The sequence below is a fragment of the Pinus tabuliformis genome, chromosome 5_1 (genome assembly GCF_031772625.1).
Source record: "Pinus tabuliformis cultivar Carrire ecotype Pingquan chromosome 5_1, CPIR1, whole genome shotgun sequence".
Classification (NCBI taxonomy): domain Eukaryota; kingdom Viridiplantae; phylum Streptophyta; class Pinopsida; order Pinales; family Pinaceae; genus Pinus; species Pinus tabuliformis.
The window spans coordinates 532,005,818-532,025,653 of record NC_142305.1 but is presented as its reverse complement, the minus strand read 5'-3'; the positions used below and the strand labels follow the sequence as shown (position 1 = coordinate 532,025,653).

Below are 19,836 nucleotides of genomic sequence, written 5' to 3'. Positions count from 1 at the left end.
CTGTGATGGTATGTGCAGATTTGGAAACGTCGCCCCAGTAAGTAAGGTCGCCATGTATCTACTGTATGTAAGATGGCCATCATTTCCATCTCATAGGTAGATTGTCCCAGATTCCTCCCACTTAGTTGTTGGCTTGTGAAGGCCAAGGGTCGACCTTCCTGCATTAAGACCGCCCCAATACCCATACCCGAAGCATCACATTTAATGACAAAAGATTTGGTGAAATCAGGTAGTGCTAAGACTGGAGTAGAACACATGGCATTTTTTAGAGCTGTAAATGCCTGTTGTGCATCATCATTTCGAAAGAATGAATTTTTCTTGAGGAGTTGAGTGAGGGGCTTCACAATGCGACCATAAATTGCGGACAAATTTGCGATAATAGCCTGTGAGACCCAAAAATCCTCTCAAGCTCTTCAGGGTCTTAGGTTGAGGCCAATCCTGCATTGCCTGGATCTTTTTGGGGTCCACCTTGACACCTTCACGCCCCACAATGTGGCCCAAATACTCAACTTCTTCCATGCCAAAAGAACATTTGGACATCTTAACAAATAATTTATGCTTTCGGAGCAGTTGGAAGAGCAAATCTACATGCTGAAGATGTGCGGGGCAAGTGCAACTATAGATGAGGATGTCATCGAAGAAGACAAGGACAAATTTCCTGAGATATGGTTTGAGAAGGTGGTTCATAAGGCTCTGAAAAGTAGATGGGGCATTACAAAGACCAAATGGCATGACCAGGAACTCATAATGGCCTTCATGAGTTCTGAAAGCAGTCTTTGGAATGTCATCTTCCTTCATGCGAATTTGGTGGTAACCTGAGCGAAGATCCAACTTAGTGAAGAATTGAGCCCCATTGAGTTCATCCAGCAAATCATCAACAACCGGAATGGGAAATTTATCTTTGACTGTCAACTTATTGAGGGCCCTGAAGTCTAAACACATCCGCCATTCCCCATCTTTCTTGAGCGCCATGACCACCGGTGATGAATAAGGACTAATGCTGGGACGAATGACACCTGCTTCCAAAAGTTCCTTGATTATTTTTTCTATTTCATTCTTTTGGGTGAACGGATATCTGTATGGGCGCACATTTGGTGGTTGGGCCCCTGGAACCAAGGTGATGCTATGATCATGTTCCCCTCGCGAGGGTGGAAGCTCATGAGGCTTGTCAAAGACTGGCAGATGGTTATTTAAAATCTGTTGCATCTCAAGATGAATCGGCAGAGAATTGGGTTCGACGGCCTGGATGGCATTAAATTGAGATATAACTCCATGATGGCCCTTTTTTAGCAATTTTTCCATCCTATGTGAGCTGATGATAGAGGGAGCTCCCGCCTGGAGTCCACGGAGGGTATGTGTGGAGTTGTTCTGCTTAAAGCTCATATATAACTCCTGGAAATCCATTGTGATTGGCCCAAGTGTGCGAAGCCATTCAGCACCGAGGACAATGTCGCACCCTCCCATGTGTATGGCAAACATGTGGGTCTTCAACTGATAATCCCCCATTTGAAGTTTGACATTTTCACAGCGGCCTTCACATTTCATTTTTCCCCCATTCAAAATTTGGACTTGGAAGTTAGAAACTGCTCGTACAAAACAATGCACTGCTTCCGCGACTTTTTGATGGATGAAATTATGTGAACTTCCACTATCAATCAAGACTACTACTGGGCGATATTTAATAAAACCTCTGATTTTGAGAGTTTGAGGTGATGAAATCCCTGCCAAAGCATGCAGCGAAATAACTGGTTCGTCAGGGACATTGTCTTTCTAGTTGTCCTCTTCTACCTCCTCCGGTTCCTCAAGTGGTGGGGCTTCCTCCGATGAGTTGTAATCAGTGGCATCAATTTGAAACAATTTAGGCTCCTTGCATTTATGACCTGGGGAGTATTTTTCATCACAGTAGTAACATAATCCCTATTTTCTTCTTTCGACCATTTCTGCAGGTGACACCTTTTGAACCTTAAGTGTTTGAGTCGTGCTGTGAGCCTGTGGGGGGCGACCCTTGGCGGTGAAATTTGGGCGAATGGACTAGGCTGCTAACGCACGTTCCACGTTACGAGCTACCTTGAAAGCCTCGACCATGTGGGAGGGTCGTGTAGTCGGACGTGGGCTTGTATGGCCTCTTTAAGACCGCTGATAAAACATTCTGTGTAGAACGCATCTGAGAGATCCCTAGTGCGGAAAGCTAAGGCTTCAAAGGCTGTAATATATTCATCCATTGTGCCAGTCTGTCGGAGCTTAGTGAGACGACCCAATAAAGAAGATTCCTGGTCAAAGCACTCTGTAAGAGCTTTTTTGAAGGTGGCCCAAGTCAGAAAACTTCCATTGCAACGTTGATGCCATTCCCACCATTGCCATCTTTCATTGTCCAAGTACATGCTCCCCACCATAAGCTGAGTCTCATTATCTAAGATGTTATTCAGATTGAAATACTGCTCCATTTGTGCTATCCATGCGGCCGGGTGAGAACCATCAAATTTATGCATATCCAACTTGGGAGGTCTCGGACGGAATTGTTGGTGGGTGCCCCAAAGGTGAAGAGAGTGGCTAGACTCACCCTCACTGTGTCCATTGCCAATATACGCCTTCTCGCGGGCTTCCTCCTTGCCCTTAAAGAGTGTGTTAGTTAGTCTGTCAAGCTGAGCTTGGAGGGCTTGCAAGGATCGTTCAAGTTTGTTGATCTTCTCATTGGCCATAGCTTGCGCTCTAGTTTCTACCATGCACCGATCCGAGGTACTTGAAATTTGGGACTGCCTGAATTTTTTTCACTAACACCTTGCTCAACTCGTCGTCCTGATTCTTATGGGCTAGATCACCAATAAGAGGCCTGGGGGATCTCAGACCTTTTTTCTTTTTTTTTGAAAACTCCTAACGGAATTTTACTGCTTGCTTAGGAATACTGCCGAATCCCCAAAATGTTAATGCTGCCAAAAGTCCTGCGAAAATCACGCCTCGATATAGGAACCCCACACAACTACTCAGATCTGGTGGATCTGAGAGATCTGAATGGTTGATCGGATAGCTCTGAGCAGTGGCACCGATTGCTGCTGCGGATCTGATGGATCAGAAACGCTGGTCTGCTAACTCGGAACTGCGGGACTGATGTTTGCTGCTACTGCAACCCCACTTGCGAGATTTGATCTGGCAGAGATTATGCGTGATCCCGAGATAGAAAAGGGAACTATGGTCTTGAGGAGTGTCAGGTGCTACAGATCGCAATATACATAAGGGTCTGACAGTAATACTCGGTCCAATGTTTCAGGGCTCTAACTAAGGAGGATCAACCATACCCTTAGCCATACAACCCGACTACCCTATCTTACGGGCGAGTAATCTCTCCGAGTGCTGTTCTCGGTGTACTGTAGCAGCAAGATGGTCGATGGTTTATCTATGGCAAGGTTTCAAAGGAGCTAGGGGGCTTCCGATATACCCAGAGGGTACTTGGAAGACAATCCGTGCGCGGTTCTGTGTAATGTGCTACTACTCGAAGGGGTACCCACAGGGGTTACAAGGGAGTCCAACAAGCGTGACCACCTCTTGTATTTCCTGCGTGCATGCCTCCCCAAATCTGCAGGTTTATGCGCTCAACGACAGATCCCGTGGTTTAAAGACGCCAGAACACGTCTCTAGCCAAAAAAAAAATTGCTAAGAAATGGAGATCCCATCGGCCTTGGAAAGAGCTCCAATACCACTTGTTATGCTCTTAACCTGCAAGACAATACCGGAATACAGAATATGCGAAGAAATATACCCAGAACATATAATAGTGAGAAACAACAAGTATTTTATTATTCAGAAATAAATGTTCACTTGCCTCTTCGAGGGGGCAACCTCCAATAGAGCAGAGCTCGATTACAAAATAAGACACGATGTTCCTCGCAAGGAGTCTCTATCCTTTATATATGACTCATACATGCAATACCATGGATCAATACCATGGTTCTTATTAATACCATCTATCTAATACCATGGCCCATTTGCAACTAGTTGTGGTCCCGTCATTAATTGCGGGTTAACCACTTACAATTATTAATATGGGCTTTATTGACTCCTTACTTAACCATAACTATGACTCGATCCTACTACATAAATAAGGGGGTTAGGGTGGAACCCTAACATTGATTTCAATGTAGTTGTTGATTTCTAATCATATTTGATGACATGCACTATATGCATTGATTTTAATGTAGATGTCGATTTATAATTCTATTTAATACCTTACGCTAGATGCATTGATTTCAATGTCGATGTTGATTTCTACTCCTATTTGATTGCTTGCACATGATGCGTTGGTTTCAGTGTAGATATTGATTTCTAATTCTATTTGGTCGCTTGCACTAGATGCATTAATTTCAGTGTAGATGTCGATTTCTAATCATATTTAATACCTTACACTAGATGCATTGATTTCAGCATACTGTTGATTTCTACTCATATTTTATTGCTTGCATTAGATGCATTGGTTTCAGTGTAGATATTAATTTCTAATCCTATTTGATTTCTTGCACATGATGCATTGGTTTCAGTGTAGATATTAATTTCTAATCCTATTTAATCACTTGCACTAGATGCATTGATTCCAGCATAGATGTCGATTTCTAATAATATTTAATACCTTACACTAGATGCATTGATTTCAATGTAGATGTTGATTTCTACTCATATTTGATTGCTTGCATTAAATGCATTGGTTTCAGTGTAGATATTTATTTCTAATCCTATTTGATTTCTTTTACTAAATGCATTGATTTCAGTATAGATGATTTCTAATCCTATTTGATTGTTTGCACTACATGCGTTGATTTTAGTGTAGAGGTTGATTTTTTATTTGATGCAACAAGATGTATGATGTACATTAATTTCAAAGTAATTAGATTAATAATGTGGATTGATTTCACTGTAAGCACATCTCTACCTTCTCCATCTATATCTCTATCTCCCATTTTCTCTCCTTCTCTATCTCTCTATCTCAGCCCCTAAACATACACACACACTCTCTCTCTCTCTATATCTCCCTCTCTCCCTTTCCCCTCAGTCTCTCTCTATTCCCCTTCTCTCTCTCTCTAACATTTCTCTCTCCATCTATATATCTCTTCCTCCCTCCCTGTCTTTGCTCTCTCTTCTTCCCTCTCCTCCTTATCTATATATTTATCTCCCCTTGCCTCTCCTCCTCACACCCAAAACACACACACTCTCTCAATGTAAGCACATAAATTTTTTTCAACATTAGATACAATACTTGAGTTTTCATCCTATATAAAATGTTTGCTTACTCCAAATGTTTGCTTCTTGAAACTATAAACTATTTATAATTGGCTACATTCTTATTATTGTCATTTTTCATCATTCAACATTGTTAATTACTTTGCATTCCAACGCAGTAATAGAAAATAACTACCATTGAAAATTATTTGGGGTTTAACATTCCATGAGTCAGAATGATTAACATTGGAGAAAACTACTATTAATATTGGAGAGCAACAGAGACAAGGTATGTTGTTTACTCTACTGAGGTAAATATTTGAATGGTCTATGGTTCCAACTACTCTTTTCAAATGATCGATACGAGAAAATGGAAAAACTAATATTATTTGGGGTTTAACACTCCATAAGTTAGAATGATTGACTTTGGAAAAAACTACTATTAATATTGGAGAGCAACAGAGACAAGGCATGTTTTTTTTTTGAATGGGAGGGGCTAGTTCCCTACAAAAGCATTATGGGCCCTCTTTTTTGTACATATATTACATATACATGTCAGAACTAGGCTGACAACTGTGACATTGTGAATTAATCGCCATCACCGGAGGATAATCCATGGATCTGAATACGTTGCAGCACGCGCAGCTCCGCGGATTCGAACACGGCTCGGGGGTGTGCAAACCAACCGCCCCGACTGTTACAATATTTACTCTATTGAGTTAAATATTTGAATGCTCTATGGTTCCAACTACTCTTTTCATATGATCGATACGAGAAAATGGAAAAACTAATAGGTGTGATAATAGAAACAGTAAAAGAAAATAGTTTCAGATTGATTGCAATGAAGATTGTTTGTAATAGGCTATATTATTAGTATTCACATTTTCTATCTATCAAAATTGTTACATTGACACTTTGCACTCAAAATTTGTATTTCATCATTTTTCATCATTCAAGTTACTAAGAGTCTCTCTCATCTCAACAAATTGAGGTAACTAAGAAAATTTAAATTAAATTGACCAAATTAATCTTAGAAATATTTTAGCATATTTAAAATCAAAATAATTAGATGTTTAGCAAATTTTGTATGACTGCACACCACTGAAACCAACCTAGATCCATCTTAACATACGATCTATCAAGCACCCAAAGGGATCAAATCTTTTGAGGTGCAAACCTTTCCTCAAATTTTACACTCAAAAAATAGATTTGCATCTCGAGAGATTTGATTCCTCTCGGCGTTTGATAGATCCGGTGCGCTCATTTAAATACAATCTTTATTCATATTAGAGTAAATTAAAAAAAAATTCAACATATGATGTATTAGAAGTATAATCAATTTTATTCATAATATAATATAATAAAATCTTGAATGAATGAGATAGGTTGTTTTAAGATCGAAAAGAAACTTTCTAAATATTTATTAGTTTTCATCTCTCTTATTTTTCTCGCCTTCCTCATAAATCTTATCTTACAGTTCTGAATCGACGGCCCTAGAGACCAGTTTTGCAAGGCTCAGGAGCGGTTTTCTTGCAGTATGAAGAAATTGATGCGTTCAGTGTGTACGAATGTGGATCTAGAAGGGCTAGTAGATAATACAAAACCCATCTAATATATATTATATTAGAGGCATCTAATTACAGATTGTTGGCTGCTAGAGATCGAGCAACTGTGATGAAGCAGCCAACTGCATGTTGATGGCCATACTCATCAAACGGGTTGTCTGTTTGTCATTACCATACCTTCTGCGATCCACATTCGTGTTAGTTTGTCCACATCAATTTCTTCTACGGCAAATCTGTAGCGGCAATAAAACAAAAAATGAGCAGGGCTCAAAAGCTTCCTGATCCGTGAAATACTAGGGTATATTATTTATGTTGCCAAAATTTTTCACATGCTGAATTTGAAAATTATTTTAGAGTGCCTTCTTGCTAAACCCATAGCTGTTTGCAGATCTTTGCTCACTGTACCCAATTCGAAAAGCTCTCCAGGTATGATAGCACTTTTCTTTTGGGTTACAAGCATTTCTAACTTTTTTCCTCTTTAAATGAAACCCTCCCATAGGTTTTTTTGGCCGGAGTGGGGTCATGGGTACTGCGACATATTATTTTAGGGATTCTCATATAGAGCCATGCAAAACGCATTTGGCAGACAGTGGTCAATTTGTTGTTGTTTTTCTTTAACAGAAAACCCCTTCCCTCCGTGTTTTAGGGTCGGAGGGATATCGTTTTAGGGCTTCTATTTGGTCCAGTTGTAGTAAACTCCCTGCTATCACTAAGCATGCGCTTTTTTAATTATGGTAATGTACCGCGAAAGAGGAACACAAATCCGCTTTACTTCAGCAGCGTTTGTGCTCCTCCGATGGAGTAGTGAACTGCATTCTGTAAATTGTCCCAACTGAATATTTGTTGGACGCTTTTTTGTGTGTTTTGGAGGGCTCTTTTCGAATTGCCGTGTTATCTCTTCATTTAAAAAATTTAAGCATTTCCTCTTTTATATATATATATATATTATATCACTATATCTCACTCCGCCACACGACATCTCAGCCGCAAAACTGTCTCAGATCTGTCCCAGATCCAAATCCAAACCGTCTCAGATCCATCCCAAATCTAAACACAAATCGTCTCAGATCTGTCCCTGGAAGACCGGACTAGGTCTTTCAGACCTCCAAAGTGCATGAACTCTAAACTTTGTGGAATTTTTTTTTTCAGTGTTCAGATGTTAAGAGAGATGGATCTGATCTTCGGACCCATTAGCTCCTGGATCTTCTCCATCAGGGTATTCTATATATTGTATCTTTTATGTTACTGCATTGTATTTTTATATTATGCATCTTATATTTTTAATAAGAGACCATGTGGTTCTCCCACATTGTATGGACATCATTGTGCCTAACGATCCTTTTAACTTTGTACTCCTTACTTCCTTTTAACTTTGTAGTCCTTAATTGAACATACCTATAACTATAATTATCTTATTTTATATCACTACAACATGTCACTAAGCAATCGGACGTGTCTCCTCATTTCAAACCATCATTCCACAGTTCCAGATGTCTCACTTGTATGATTGTGTTAGAAATTTCCCTTTGTAATAAGAGTGTTTGGACAGATTCCAGGTTGGATAATGGAATGAACTTGGTGTGAGTCTTTTTTATCTTTGTTATATCCAATTTTTCTTTTTGAGTTTTTGCACGAGTTAATGTCAGCGTCTGGTAGTTGGCAGCAGCAACAGATCACTAAGCACTCGCTGTAGTCTTTAAGACCCTGTCAGCTGATTCCTGAGTATACCTGATGCCTGCTCCATGGATCTGCTGTGTTGGCACATGCTGGATGCTGATTGTATCATGCAAAAGGTCGAAGAGAAAGATTGGATATGGAAAGGGATGGAGTCCTTAGTACACTTTGATGCCCATTCGATGGATCTGCTGTTGTTATCCGACTGCTGACGCTCACAGTTTCATTTGGCTAATTCCATGACCCAACGTGAAAACAGCTCTGGTACTGTTATTACGGAAATACCTAGAATAATTATGCTTCAGTGTCTGTAATAGCCTGGAGCAATAACCGCAATAACTGGAAAATTGTGCACTAGAGTGATATCTGGAACAGGGGATCTCCCATTTCAAATGAGGAGACGACACCCGGGTTATTGTTCACAGGCTGGAGTGATGTATACCGGGGAATGCCTATTTGAGATGAGGAGACATCAAGATAGTTTGAAGAGGGCCTTCCAATAGAGGTTTGGAACTTTTGAAATGAGGAGACATCAAGATAGTTTGAAGAGGGCCTTCCAATAGAGGTTTGGAACTTTCGAAATGAGGAGACATCAAGAGAGTTTGAAGAGGGCCTTCCAATAGAGGCTTGGAACTTACAGACTGCAGTTTGCTACGGTGTTGGATGTAGTTGGAGGAACGACCGATTGGAGCTCATCTTTTATGGTGCATTTACCAGTAATAAAAAAAAACTCATTGAAATTTTTTATTATCCCTTTAATCCCTCAACAGATCTGTAGATAGATACAAGTAATGTTAATTTTTTTTATCCTATGAATTTGTTTAGACCCAAGTTTAATTTGTAGTTTAGACCTAACGTAAACCTAATGGCCGAGAAAGGTGGTGGATGGAAATCATTCATTTACAGGTATATATTTTGTTGTGTCAGTATAACCTCATCATCCCCAAGATTGTTAATTTGGAGTGTTCTTGGTGAACTGTTAAGTTTTTGGCTATCATATATAATTTTTTTTGGGTTAATAATTGAAATAAAGCATCAGTTTAACTCTTGGACCATCTGGACACCCTTCCCATCGTTTGTAGTCATCGAATGACTGAAAAGCTAGAGCCAACCACCATTTTCAAGAGCCACCTACATTGTATTCGCTGTTGGGTTTCCTTAGTATTGACTTTTAGTGGCATAGATGGCTTCTATGACTATAACCATGTCAGTTTCCAACTCAATGAAGATATATAGATGAGAATCCCAGGGTTTCAAATTTCAATGCCAAATTTCCCAGTCTTGGACACTAAAAATCATGCCAATGTAGGTTATGTCTGCATGAATATTTGTTAAGAATATGAGAGCGGTTGCCATGATAGTTTTTTTATTTCACCTGCATTGATGCGTTTTTTTGTTAGAATTTGTAATAACAGTTTTAATTGAAATTGTAGAAGACAAATCTATTTCATCTAAATTTTTTGGTAGTTTATATGATAGTGTTGGTTTACAAAACTGATGGCAGTTTGTATAATGCATGTAACGGTGCCAAGTAAGATATATTTATGTATCTTGAGCGATGGGTTGATTTGGGTTGTAAATTTTCTTCTTGATTAATAAAGGACCTTACTTTTCCTTGTGGATGTTTTCTTGACACACTGTCAACAGGGTTTATAATGTAAATTTCATGTTGTGCGAGGGTTTCTAACGTAAATTTCTTTGTATGTAATTCTATGCAGGTTGTAAATACAAACAAATGGTATCAGAACCAACGGTTGAATTTTGATGTGTTTTAGAGACAATCGCTAAGTTTGTGTAGAGGTTTGTTCAATTGTTTGTTGAAGGCCGCAAGAACCTAGCTATAATGAGCATCTCATGGAGGAAGTTAAATAGTCGTTCAGTAGAGATCTTGTTTGCACAAAGAGCAATTGAGCCAAGGTGAAAGGGCTGAGATAGAGCCATGTGAAGAAGCTATTTTTTGTCCATCTCACATATAAGAACAGGTGGAGCCATTTGTAAGCCCGTGGAGCAGAGGGTGCAGAGAAGCAGAGAAAGATTGAAGGTTGAGGGAATTCCACATAGATAATAGGTTGAAGTTGTTATTCGTAGCCTATGAAGTGTAGTTAAAATTTCCCGCTGAGTTGAGACCACATTTTACAATCCTATGTGCACAGGTCTATTCGTGCACATGTTTTGAAGGGGTCGATTGTATGTAGAACAATTTGGTTGCATAGAGGTGAAGATGTAAAGGACATTAGTTTTGTCCAGTGTTGGAGAGAGTTCGTGCATACATGTTTTGTTCATGTCATCAAGCACAAGTACTCCATAAATTGAGCAGGAGGGTTTCTATTTAATTGTTGTGAGAGATGGTTGTGCAATTCTTTTATAGCTATATTGGTATGCCCATATGGGTAATTTACCGAAAGACTTGCAAATTTTGAGAACATTTACAATACATACTAACAAAAGGTGGAATTACATATCTTGCATGTCTCCTTTTCCACCATGGTGCCACATGGGAAGGAAAAATCATAAACCTGCACCTTCTTCTCTAGAGTCTGCATTCACCCTCTCCCATTTGGCGATTTCACTTTATGCAGTATACCAGATCTACCAATCTAGGATGTCAAAGAAACATCATACAATGCAAATTAACATAATACATTTGGCCACATGCGGACTCAACATGTACAAGAACTCTTCTTACCACTGACATTGTCTCTAGCCTCATTCATGACAAAACTTAAACTCAATCTATCATCAATTTTTTTGTATTCATACAGGACTGAATCTATGCTTAATTTCAAATTACACACAGAACTTGAATTCGTCATTCACACCAACACAAAGACAATTACCAATTGGCGTGAAATCTTATTTCATTCATAAAATCCTGTACATACCATTACAAAATCATTTGTTCCTCTCTTGGCGCGATTCTACATTCATCTGGCCATTAGCGGTGGCTCTTAGCCTTACAATGATTAAATACAGCTTTAGAGGTTAAAGTAAATTTTCATAGATCCATAAATCACTCCATAATTTATTCCCTAAATCTCTCATGCTTTTCAAGGTAGATTTGTTGTTGCCTTATGGACAAAATCTCACTCGCACATAGCTTTTCTAAAACTATGACTCATCTAGTTAACTCAAAAATCAAGACCCATTTTTGAAGTTATATCGAAGACTTAATGGCTTGGAAGCTTTAATGCTCTTACATCAACATGGCACCAAAAAAATTACAAAGTGTGGAATCAATCATTTTTAGCATAAGATTATGGGATGGAACAAAATGACCTATGGTCTTTAATATTAATTACACATAAGGCTAATGAAGAGCCTATATTAGTGAGGGAATCAACAAATTGATTGTTTTGTCTCAGAATATGATGCAACTCATCTAACTTAAACTTCTTTAACAACTCTCGACTTTTCTTAAGAATTGTTTTCAAGTGCATGCCTTTTGGAAGGGTCTCCATGATTGGACTTCCGATAATGATTCTAGAATCTCTAATGATTAATAAACATGGTATATTTTGAAACTAGTTTAACATCAAGCATTGAGGAAGTGCATATGCCTTAACTTGGTTGTTGGATTATGATCCTAGGCCCTAAGAAAAGGTTAATTCAATTGATTCATCGAGGCAAAGGATAACCCCCTTACCCACCCTTAGGTTATTTTTAGATGCTCCATCAAAACAACTCCATCAAAATAGAAAATATGGCAAGACTAGTGTATCCATTGGTTGAACTCTATTTGGAGAAGTGGGGTTGTCAAGAAGCGATTGGAACATATATGTTAGTTGAGGTAGCAAAGGAGTAAGAGGAGGGTTGAAGGAAATGGGATATCCAAGCTAATTCCCGAGCATCCAAACCCTGAAAATGAAGGGAGGAGTCCGATTTTGTTTGCCAATGTTTTGCCATCAAAGATGGAGCCCTCATGGCCACTTCATGAACCTCTGGACTTTTATCCTAAAAAATGAGACTATTTTGGGTAAGCCATATTTTCTAGCAAATGAATTTTGGAGGGCACATCTTCAAAGGTTAGCCAATTTAATCTCATTGCTAAAGATTGAATCACAATGTTCAAACTTCTTTTGTGAACTTACAATGAATAAATAAATGCTGAATATTTTCCTTGGAACCTTAAGTCACATGACACGAGGACACCTTATCTATTATATATTAAAAAATTTAACGAATTAGTGAATTACATATAAAACATGAAATATATAAAACATTTACATGATGATGATACAAATTCAATCATACAACTAATGGGTATAACCAAAATAGCACTGAGTGCAATCCATGTTTGAATAAAAAAATACTTCAACAAAGAGGCCTTAAATGGATTGTAGAGTCCGAAAAATATCATGCTACAACAAATAACTAGTACTACATATCATCAAAATCATTGCCTCTATTGGATCCTCATCATCAATATCACCTACTAAGCATTAAAATAGGATAAATAAAACTTAACATGTCAAATTGAGATTATGTTAGAGTGATGGATATATTTTTACTAGGGTCATGATAGAGTTGAACAATCAATGCCACCAACATTGAGGTACATAGAAGGCTTGGTCCTCTTAATTAAATGTTAATTCCATACCTTCATCCATGATAGACTCCAATGGTAATGTTAAAAAAAATTAAGTAAAAGTATCACTTTTACTTTAAGAATTTAACATTACCATTTATTGCAAAGCAATGGTACACCCTAGACAAATCCACTTCCCAACACTAACATTCATTCTAACATTACTTAATGGCCCTTAGTTGCACTCCAAAACCTTTGAGAGCTCCAAACTTGTGATTGAATTGCATGGGAATGAGGCAATAAATCAATTTTAAGATTTTTTTTTTTTGTTCGGTGGATACGTGTCCAAATTTCAAGACACCAATGAAACTCATGTCAGATGCATGTCACGCATGTAATGTCCCTATTCGGAAAATTGACAGTAAATACCAAATTATGAACTAGCAACAATAATTAAAAATATACCATGCAAACACAAATCAATACACTAAGGAAATAAGGCAACAGTGCTAAGCCATTTTATTAATTTTGAAGTTGGGACCGAGTACAATGGAGTGAAATGATAGACCTTGGGCTTGCTTTTGCAAGCACACAATACCCATGTGAGAAACTAAGTGAGATCGTGAAATGATACAACCTGGGCTTGCTTCAGCAAACACACAATACCCCATGTGAGAAACTAAGTGAGATCTCCAGCTGAAAACAATTAATCTACCCAAACGAATTGTCCAAAAAATTTCGGCTACTACTGCTACTGCGGGAGGCAAATTGTAATATCACCCCTCAGAACTGCTCCAAAAATTCTAAAAAATTTGGGGAATGCTCCTCATACCCCAATTAACAAAACCCAAAAAAATCTCATTGATCCAAGTGGTAGAATGGCTTACCCAAATAATTGCGCCCTGCTTTGGAAATATTGTTGTTGTTGGCTGGCTTCAACCCTTTGTTTTGGCCCTCAAAAGTGCCCAAAAAATTTTGCCAAATTAACTGGAGCCTCTCCTCATAAAACCCACAAAATCCCATGAATCTTTTAGGCTAATTCTAATTCCCTGGAAATAACCAAATTTGGACAAAATTCCTAACAAATGGGTTTTACATCCCACCAAGAATATTTGTTGCAAATTAGCTCGAATTTCCTCCACCAAATAAATAAGAAATCTCTGAGAAAATAACTTTGAAATTTTAGAGAATAATTTTGACTAATTCACAACACCAAGATGCTTGACAATTGCTCAACAAAACGACCCAGAAAAACCCCAACGCATGCCCTAAGGGAGAAGAATTCAACCCATACAAATGCAACAGTCTCAGGCTCTGAAACTCCACAAGGAAATTTGTCCTTCTCCAAGCGAAATTCTTGCAAATTCTTGAGGCAAATTTCCCCGACAATTTCCTTCAAGCAATTCTATTTTTGCTACTCTGTTGTCCTAAAGAATTTTGTCCCACTTGTTTCAAAAATGGAATGGCTCACAAAATTTAGGAAAAGAAATATCCAGTTAACTCCAAATTTCTATCATAGGATGACACTCTAGTTTCACCAAAAAAGAGTTGGGATTTTCTGCTTGAAAAGCCCTGTGTTAAACAACATTGGTTGACTTGGCTCAACAACTCAAGCAAACCCTCCCAATTAGAAGTGAAATGCCAAAATAGAATGATCAAAATGAGGCTTTAACCTTCCTTTTATGTTTTCTTTCCCTTCCTCTTACCATGGTTTGATTTCTCTTATACCATGGTTTGATTCTTCCCTTGGTTCAATTTCCCTTTGGTAACCTCCACAACTTATCTTCACTTTAATTTTTCTTCTTTTCTCAAGTCCCAACCTTTGCCTTTTCGCCAAAAAATTATTTAACACTTACACAACTTGTTTCTCCTAAATTTTGTTTGTACCTGATAAACAAACCCAATGGTCAAGTGGCTACCTCTCAATGAATGGTGGTATAACACTTCTTTTCATACTGCAGTAAAAATGACCCCATTTATGGCACTTTATGGAAATCATCCACTCTCTATCACATCATCTTTAAGAAAACATTTTAAGGTTCAAGCAGTGGAAGATCACATCGAGCTTCACCAACAAGTTCTCCAACTCTTAAAGGATAACCTCACTCTAGTACAAAATTGAATGAAACAATAGGCAGATCAACATCGCATTGAAAAGAGTTTTAATGTAGGCGATTGGGTATTTTTACAGCGACAACCATACAAACAAATGTCCCTCAAGCAAGCTAAGAAGAATAATAAATTATCACCCAAGTACTATGGTCCTTACAAGGTGTTGCAAAATATTGGTACTATGAAATACATATTGGAGCTATCTGCATCTTCTTGAGTACACCAATTTTCCATGTTTATTGCTTAAAAATGGTTATCGATGACAAGCTCCCAGTTCAAACAATATTGCCAGAACTTGACAAGGAAGGAAAGATCATATTGGAGCTTGAAGCAGTCACGGAAACAAGAACCTGATTGCTATGCAATCGATCAATTTCAGAGTCTCAGCAAGTGGAAGAATTTACCCGCTAAAGATTCCACTTGGGAGGACGAGAATTTTATACAAAAGCATCCAGAACTACTCAAGCATTGAGGACAACACTTTTTTTGAAGGAGAGGGGCATGTTAGGTCTTGTTTTGTTACTCAACAACCCCCATTATAATTTGATAAGTTAACTTAGTAATAATGGGGACCCTTTAAAATTTTTAGGATAAATTTTATTAATAATTAAATAAAACAAGATTCTTGAAAAACCCAAAAAATATGCTATCCGCACTTAGGCTTCAAATCTATTTGGAAATCAAATATCTTAAGCAAAAGTTGATAGGACCCATCATATATCGCATATCGGCGATCACATAGTTTAGAACATAGTAGGCCTTTAAGTAAAAACGCGATGTGATCTGCCTAAGGCTCAATGAACTAACAATAGGTCTTATATAACTTTAATAAAGAGAAAACCCTCCACGCGTGCAAAAGTCAAAATCGGCCCCACCAACAAACCACGCCATTTATCTAAAAAAGAACATTGAAAAAGTTATATCGGCATTTCCCATTTGTTAACACAACTCCGACCTCCCGATAACACTTTTTGCGATATCGTGAAAAGTACTCATCACAGTTTTTGTTGTGCAATACTTACATCGCATCGCAACACTCAAGACGACTCCTGCTAAGGTAACTCCAGATGTGATAATTCCCACACCCAACATTTTGCCGTATATCTTAAAGGTTAACCCATCCCATATCAGCCAAAGGAAGATTTCACAAATTGGAAAATATGTGTGCCAAGAAAACTTTGTAATGCGAAATGAGCCAACAGTTTGTTGACTTGTACCCAGAGTGTGTGAACCCACAATTTTTCATTTATGATTAGTTATAACGGTATTGATGGTTCTCGATAATGTAAATGATAAGATTGATTCCATTTAGTGTTTCAAGATTTTGCGTTGAATGCATGTTTTCATGTCATGATCGTCATTTTCCCCTTAAGTTTGAATTCTAAGTTTTCCTCCTTATTCTCTGCGTTCTCTCTGTTACAGGCTAGCCCCGACAAACAGAAATCAGGCGAAATGTCGAGAACCGCTAAGAAGAACATAAAACCAACCGTGCCACCACAGCCGGCTCCACCTATTGCAGAAGTTACTGAGATGCCTCCATTGTTCTCTGATATGACATGCACTACCGACTCTGGGTGTTCTTCTTGGGAAGCAATATATAAACTATTTGAAGAAGAAGAACCCAGAGTAATTACAAGACAAGTCATGGCACCAGATGACATTACATCAACTTCGAAAACCACTTGGGCAGACGTCGCCAATTCCTATCTCCATCGAATCGCAGCTCGTCCAAACATTATGCCATACACAGATTTGGTCAAATGGATTATTGATGATGTAAACATCGCAGATAGAATCTTCATAAACTTGAGGACAAGGATGCTAATTAGGTCATTTAACGCTGAAGATTTGAGAAGAATGTATCATCTATCATAGCCACAGAAAATCTATAATGCACAGTTTCTTCAGAAGTTTGCTGCAGAAAATGAAGTTCAGTATGATCCGATAAGGCAGTGGAGGCGCGAGCCAAGCAAGCACAAACATGAAGACAAGGATATGTATTCTCTTGCCTCCCTTGTTGGTCCTCATTGTCACATTGCTACTATGATGTGTACACTGTTCGGGTAACCTAATACACGAAAATTCACAATAGAATGAGTTCCCCTAATAGAGGTTGCCTCTGAAGCTTATATTATGGATTGGGCCACTATCCTATCCAACAATCTAGTCTCCCAGATCTTAGCCTACCGAAGTAAACACAATATTACTAGTAGGACTGTGCCCCCTTTCTACATGAGTTCTTATATTATGGATGTAGTATGTTTCACCTCTAACTTTCCATCTATGGGATGGAAATGGACCCTTCAAGATCGTACCCCAATCCATATTTACCATAAAATCCTCTGGGAGTCCAATTAATAACCCCATTTTTATAAAATCTACCATGGAATGATGTTACCCTTGTACCAAGTCATTTTTTATGAAAGACCTCCTACGTTTTCAAGAGAAGCTTTCGATGAACTTATAGCCATTGGAAAATGGTTTGGAGAAGAATCATTCACTTATGTTAGGATTTATGGAAACCTTGTTGCCCTTCATGTCCTCCCTCTCTATGTACCTGATAAGCGCCTAGCCTTAGAGGTTGCCTATCAAACCGTGGGAAATGGTTTAACCAAATCCCTGAAGAACGCCAAAAAATATATCTAATTGTCTTTTCCTATTTGCTGTGGAGTTTTTACTTTGAAGAATTTCAGGCATGCAACGCTTGAAATTGATAATATACTATGTATGAAATTTCCCACTGTTTGGCCCAGGAGTATGATCTAGACAAGGTAGCCCAGAGTTTCACAGCCCAGGTCAAAGTTCATCAATTTCAATATGAACCTGACGATTTCGATGACCTATTTGAAGTAGCCCGAGATTATCATCAAGTAGAAATGTTAGCCAAAGCTCGCCTGAAACCCAAAGAGTTGGTTAGGTTCAAAGAATACAAAAAGTCAAGGTTGAAGAATATCCCCCTGGATATATTGGGGATTTTGCAACACGAACAAGTGATAGCCCAGATTTCAAAAGACCCTGAGATCAATCAAGGCACTAAAGAATGTTAATCAATGTTGTCATTGATGTCAATATGGCATTGTTGGAGATGACGAATATTCATGTGATACATGAATAACCCTAACCTCATGCAAACCTTAATTACTTGGAAGCCCTAATCTAGCACTTGTTAAATGATAAAACCCTAGTTCTTAGCCTAATAAATCGTAACCGTTACCCTTGTCCAAAAGCCCTAGTTCTATCCTAATCCATGTTCTCGTTCATTAATTATGAAACCCTAATTCCTAAATTCCATATTGTATATAATCCCTTGATCCTAACCATACATTATCTTACATTACACATTACGAAACATCATTAAAATAAACATAATTATTGGCTCCAAATATGTTTTGAAACAATATAAAAAATTCCTTATTAACAATAATGAAATAACTTTGATTAATGGCAAACAAACATGCCATACATGGCATTAACCTTGATTAATGGCGGACAAACATGGCATACATGACAATACGTGGTAGACATAATGCAACAACATGGTGTAACACATCACTCATGGGATATAACACTCGCATGGTAGACAAGGTCTTATATGATCCATCTTCTACATGGCAGATAAGGTCTTTTGCATAGTATTCTTCACATGACAGACAAATGTAATGCATGTGTGATACATCACATGGTAGACTAATATTTGACAGATCTTACAGCGTTGAGATATATGTAAGCTTATCACTAAGAACAAAATGATAATCCTTTTGTAAAGAACAAAATCAAATCATTTCAAAGTCATTTAAGTCGGTCCCAAAAAAGAAATTAATTAATTAATTAATCATGTATCTTTATGGCCTAGTAAAGTCGGATTCATTAAAAATTACATCCTAAAAGACATGCCCTTTTTAGTTTCATGTCAACTCATTTAAAGGATGACTAAAGGCTATAAATAAGCCACATTCCCTCTCATTTCAGCATCTTAGTGATCAATTCAAACAAGAGGGATAAAAGGAGGAAAAAGGCCGAAGAGAACAAGAGATTATTGTTTGGGCAATTCATCTTTCAAGCTCGGATCCATGGAACAATCAGATTAGGGAGAATTCACCTGGACAACTCGGAACTTTGCCTCAGATTTGTGTCAACTTGGTTTTACAGTCACTTGTGGAATCATACTTTAGATTTGTGTGTGGACAGTAATACGAGACCTCATACTATCTTGATATATTTATGTAGCAGCCACCTATGTGAACAACCAACAGTGGAGACTTCCCAAAGTTTTATGTTGAGTTACTCATCAAGCCTGGAGCTACAACAAATTTATGGAGCCATCAGGAAGTGCTCGGACTTGTGAGTAAAGCTCAGACCAATAATAAAACAGTCTCGTGGAAGAGTTGAATACTTCGGACTTGTGGTGATTTTTGGTTGTAGCTCGGACCTACAGTTCTTTGCACTTAATTGAGAGCATCCTATTGGGATGTGTTTTAAACAGATCTTGACTTGTGGTTTAAACCTTCTATTGAAGTTGTTTGAAGGAGACCTTATCACTCTTAAAAATCAGACTTTGTTTAGAGGACCTTCTGGAAGCTACAAACAAAGTTTTTGTATATAGTTCTTTAAAGTATTAAAGAGCATTGTTTTAGAACAGACTTATGCAAACTTTGGAGTAGTTGTTGACCCTTGTGCATAAATGTTTTGAGGCAGACTTTCTTGACTAGAACTTTGATATAATCCTTCTTGTTGAGCTAATATAGAGCAGGCATC

General features: G+C 38.1%; 1 long non-coding RNA gene across 1 annotated transcript; it reads left to right on the top strand.

Annotated features, from left to right (window-relative positions):
* The first annotated feature begins 6,642 nt into the window (after positions 1–6,642).
* Positions 6,643–10,777, top strand: LOC149165881 (uncharacterized). Its single transcript, XR_016260788.1, has 3 exons — positions 6,643–7,068; positions 7,159–7,196; positions 10,163–10,777. It is a non-coding gene; the product is annotated as an uncharacterized LOC149165881 (long non-coding RNA).
* The last annotated feature ends 9,059 nt before the right edge of the window (positions 10,778–19,836 follow it).